At 41.3% G+C, this 5,521-nt stretch overlaps 1 non-coding gene across 1 annotated transcript; it reads left to right on the top strand.

Moving 5' to 3' along the window:
• Positions 1 to 5,105: 5,105 nt before the first annotated feature.
• On the top strand, positions 5,106 to 5,212 carry LOC141654299 (small nucleolar RNA R71). The gene has a single exon (XR_012547860.1). It is a non-coding gene; the product is annotated as a small nucleolar RNA R71 (small nucleolar RNA).
• Positions 5,213 to 5,521: the final 309 nt, after the last annotated feature.

The raw sequence follows: 5,521 nt of genomic DNA, 5'->3' as shown, positions 1-5,521 counted from the left end.
AGCTACACTAATCTACACTACATGATGCATGGTTTTTGTTTATGACGGAGAGGATAATTTAGATTACCTCCCGTTGTGTATGTATGTACTTCCCCAATCCGAATTAGACATTATTTCTAATGTCCTAAGGTTGGGTGTAGTTCATGCACACACTATGCAATGCATGAAACTAAATTTGTCATTTTGGATTTTCAAAAGTGGGAACCATAAAATGAGAAGACCTCAATGGGGCCGAGGTGTTAGTCCTCAATGGTGCTAGGACTACTCCAACAATGATCAATATAAATAAATAAAACAAAGAAAGAAGCAAGAAAACCTCAAGAGGGTAGGAGCCTCCAAGCTTGCTAATCTTCCACCATATCATCACTATCATCATCTTCCTCACTAGAAGCAGAATCATTACAACTTCCCTCTTCACTTTGTTGTTCACTTTGTTCATCATCCTCTTCTTCTCCTTCACTAGCCTCTTCATCAATCTTATCATCAACAACCGCATCAACCCCATCACCAACAACCTCATCATCACCCGGAATATCCCTAGATGCACTCGGGAAGAAGACTTCCCTATCCGCCCAACTAGGCAAAGCACATGAAGGATCAAGTAGTCCTTGCCTAGCTAAATGTAGGAGGGGTGGATATTGGGCTAAGTAAGCATTTTCCCGGTCCTTGAAGGCTTTCTTGTGCATCTCTTGCATAAGAAGAGTCACATAATCATTTCTTGCTTCCACGCCTTCGGGTTTGAACTCTTGGTACTCGAAAGGATAGGGTGGTGTGATAATGGAAGAGGAGGGCATTTCAATTTCACCCTTTTGTTGTTTGATGATGTACTCGGCCTCTTTTGAAAGGGGAAGGAGATAGTTGGTCCGGTGGACACTTAAACGACAAATCTTCGAAGGCAAAGTAAAAGATCTAGCCTCACTAGTCAGCCATCCATACTTGGTGTCAAGAGGGTTATGAGAGACCCACTTGTACTTGTGTATCATAGTATCAATATCAATGAGATGACCACCCTTCTTTGCCTCATACTTGCTATCCTTGTTGAAGTTCGGATCAAAGTATTTAGCTAAGATAGTGACTAGACCTCCATTCACAATAACGGTAGTGCCTTGCTTCCCACAATCAATGTTTAGCCATCTATCTACCAAAAGCCTTAGAGAGTTGAAAGGCTTGGTGAATTCCCTTCCAATGTTCAAGGCCGACTCAAGAAGAACAAAATCGAGTTTGGTGAAATGGTTGGTGTCTTTTCTTGCAATGATAATGTTTCCTACGACATTGTGCCACACTCTAATGCCCGGATGGTGGACTAATAGAGCGCGACTAGCATGGTAGCTCTCGAATTTCCTTCCGGAAATCGCCTCCCAAAGAGGAGCGGGGTCATACTTGCCAACATTCTTGAAATAACTAGGTGAATTATCAAGACCCAATGCTTTACCCATTTCATCAAAGGAGATGCGCCTACTAACATTAGCTAGGCGGAACTCGATGTTTTCCATAGTCTCTACCTTGTTGACTTTCAAAGAACTCAAAAATTCTAAGGTAAGGGAGGGGTATGTCAATTCTTTCGTCTTAGACAATTTCTCCAACCCCATGGCTTTAAAGAAGGCTCTAGTTTGCTCAAGGACACCCAAATTATCTAAGGCATCTTCACAAATAAACTTGGTGGATAGAAATATTTTTCTAGCATACTTGGCAAAAGTGTCCCTATGGGATTTGGAAATGAAAATTACCTCCGGATAGTTCGAAAGTTGAGCAATTTCCGGAGTAGTAGATGTTGTTGCTTCCAAGGGAGTTTGTTCTTGTTGCACTTCCAAGTTTGGGCTAGCTACCACCATAGCCAATGCTTTCTTTGCTTGAAGACTCTTTTGTCTTGATGAGAATGCCTTTGCCTTTGGTGCCTTTGCCTTTGTTGCTTTTGTTGCTCCCTTAGTCCTTGCCATTGATGATTAAACCAAGAAAAGAGAGAAAATCTTCAATTTCCAAGTATACCCAAATCGATTTAAAGATGAAAGGCTTTGCCTTTATGAATTCAAAAATCGACTCAAAGGTTGAAGATTTTGTGCTTGGTTGAAGATTTTTGTTGAAAGAGGAGTGATTAATTTGTTGTTAAAAGGATGTTTTGATTTGATTTTGGTGAATGTTGTTGAGGAATCTTGTTTTTGGGATGGAGAGGATGAGGGTTTTGGAGTTATGGGGTTTATGGGTAGTGTTATGAATGAAGAAATGAATGAATGAATGTGGGAGGGGGTTTATAATAAACCCGAAAAATTTGAAATGCAGGGGGAAGACGGGCGTCTTAGGCTCGGGACGGCCGGATTCTGCTTGTTCTGGGTTGGGAATTTCTCGCCTAAAGAGGGGCGGATTCGAGCAAAGACGCTCGGATTTGAAAACGCGGGACGGGCGTCTTTCAGAGAAGACGGGTGGATTCCTTTACAGGGATTTTTCTTGTTTTTCTCAGCCAAAAAGACGGGCGTCTTTCAGAGAAGATGGGCGACTTTTTGAAGACGGGCGGATTCTATTGCAGGACGCCCGGATGTGCCAACAGTCCAAAAATTTCAAAAGTTCAGCTAATGAGGACGGGCGTCTTCTGCCTAATATGCCCGGATTGCCTGAAGACGGGCGGATTCTCCTGAAACCGCTCGGATTCTACCCCTTTTACCCGGATTCAGTTCTATCCGTGTACTTTGCATATCCCTTGTCATTTTTCATTCTTCAAAATCTCGTGTTCTTCATTGTGGGGGCACTACTAAGGCATGAATAGCCTAGGCAATTGCAATCCCCACACTAAGCTAAAGCACTACACATTAATTGAAATCATTAGTCCCTCCCTCACTTCTCTCATACATGATAATTATCTTGATCAAAGTATAAAAATCCAAAAATAACAGAAATGCAATTCAATAATTAAAATGCGAGTTAGGGAGTTAGAAATATTTACAAATGGTGGTTTAGGGAGGACTCCACCAAACTCTCATTCTTGATGAGATGTCATGGGGGCATGTTCAAGGTGTTGTTGATGTTGCTCAACACCTTGAAAAAGTAATCAAAAGCTTGTTCATTGTCGTGATAAAGTTCTTCAATAGATCTTTGCCCTTGTTGTCGGTCTTGATCGATAGCATTACCAATATAGGGATTAAAAATCCCTTCAAACTCGTCGTCCCAAAGACCACAAACTTCATCCACTTGATCACTAAAGATCTATTGAGTTGATAGAGACAACTCTCCCAATTTCTTATCTTGGCCAATGAGGCCATCCTCTTCTTCTTTGCTTGACTTTGATGAGCTTTGCAAGCTCTCCTTGTTACAATTCACTTGCTCTTTGAATGGAGCATCTTCAATTTTCTTCTTCCATTGGAGTTCCGATTTCTTCCTATCATCCTTCCGGCTATAATGATCGATTATAAAACATGGTTCATGCAAACGTGGAGCTCTCATTGTCTTGTCAAGATTAAAAGTTATACTCTCATCTCCCACTTCTAGAGTGAGCTCTCCATGTTTCACATCAATCACCACACCCGCGGTTTTGTAAGAAAGGTCTTCTTAGAATGATTGGAATGTTGGAGTCTTCTTCCATATCAACAATGACAAAGTCCACCGGGATGAAAAATTTCCCAACTCGTACGGGAACATCTTACCATAACCCTAATGGTGTCTTCGTCGATCTATCGGCCATTTAGAGTGTCATATTGGTGCTTTTAAGCTCTCCCATCCCCAACCTTTTACTCACCGAGTACGGCATAACACTCACACTAACCCCTAGATCACATAAGGCTTTGTTGATCGTGGTGTCACCAATGGTACACGGTATTGAGAAGCTTCCCGGATCCTTGAGTTTTGGAGGTGAACTCCCTTGAAGTATTGCACTACTCACCTTAGTGAAGGCGATAGTCTCAAGCTTCCGGATCGACTTCTTCTTTGTGAGGATGTCTTTCATGTATTTCGCATAGGCCGGCACGTGATTGATTAATTCCGTAAAAGGAATTGAGACTTCCAAATTCTTCACAATTTCCATAAACTTTCCAAGTTGGTCATCAAATTTGGGCTTGGCTTGACGACTTGGAAAAGGAAGTCTAATCACAATGGGCTCCTTCTCCTTGACCTTGTCTTCATTTTTCTTTGAAATTTCTTCTTTTGATGATTCTCCATCCTTGGAATTTTGCACAATTTCTTCCTTGTCACTAGCTTCCACAACTTTATCCTCAACTTGCTTCTTCGGTGCTTCATACCTTGTACCACTTCTCAAGTGAATGGCACTAACCGTTTCATGTCTTGGGGGATTACTTTGAGGTGGTAATTGCCCCTTTTGTCTTTGTGAGCTTGAAGATGCTAGTTGAGTCAATTGGGTTTCCAACATTTTGGTGTGAGCTAGGATGTTTTTGATGGTGGTTTCCTTTGCTTGACTATCTTTTTGCATTTGAGTGAAAAATTCTTGTTGATTCTTTTGCATTTGAAGGACCGCTTTTTGGACATCAAAACCTTGGTCATTTTGTTGCTTGTATGGAGATTGATTTTGGTAACCTTGGTTTTGGTTGTAAAAGGGTCTTTGATTTTGGTTTCTCATGGGAGGTGGGGTGTATGTTGTTTGAGGGTTTTGAACATTTTGGCTTTTGTATGAGAGATTTGGATGGAATTTGGTATTTTCATTGTAATAGTTGGAATAAGGGGTACCACTCTTGTATGCTTGGAAAGCATTCACTTGTTCAATTGTTCCCCTATATTCACTTTGGTCATGTCCCAAAGTTCCACAATTCTCACATATCCCACTTGGGATTGATGAAGATGCCGTCATGACATTAACATGGTGCTTTGGTGATTTTGAGGCTTCTTCAAGTCTAGCCATAGCTTTTTCAAACTTCAAATTGATTGTATCAATGTGAGCACTAAGTTGAGCACCCAATTGAGTAACGGAGTCCACTTCATGCTTTCCTCCCCTAGTAGCCTTGCGAGGTCTACTATATTGTGAGTTATGGACCGCCATTTCCTCAATTTTGTTCCAAGTTTGATTGTCATCAACTTCGGTGAACATTCCATTTGATCCCATGTTGAGAATGTTCCTTGAATCTTCATATAGACCGTTCCAAAATTGCTGTACCAAGAACCACTCGCTAAGTCCATGGTGAGGACATGAGCGACAAATTCCTTTGAACCGCTCCCAAGCTTCATACAAAGATTCTTCATCCCTTTGCTTAAAACCCGTAATTTGAGCTCTTAGCATGTTAGTCTTTTCCGGTGGATAGAACTTTTTGTAGAAAGCTAGAGCCAACTTCTTCCAAGAATCAATTCCGAGAGTAGCCTTATCAAGGCTTTTCAACCATTGTTTCGCGGTGCCAATTAGAGAAAAAGGAAATAAGACCCATCGAATTTGGTCTTGAGTAACACCGGTTTGAGAAATCGCATCACAATAATCGCAAAAAGCCTCCATATGAGAATGAGGGTCTTCACTAGGCATCCCCCCAAATTGGCTTCTTTCAACTAATTGGATAAATGCGGATTTAGCAATAAAATTTCCGGTTAGATGTTGTGG

Source organism: Silene latifolia, chromosome 4 (genome assembly GCF_048544455.1).
Source record: "Silene latifolia isolate original U9 population chromosome 4, ASM4854445v1, whole genome shotgun sequence".
NCBI lineage: Eukaryota > Viridiplantae > Streptophyta > Magnoliopsida > Caryophyllales > Caryophyllaceae > Silene > Silene latifolia.
The sequence above is the reverse complement of the archived record's forward strand: the minus strand, read 5'-3'. Positions and strand labels throughout refer to the sequence as shown.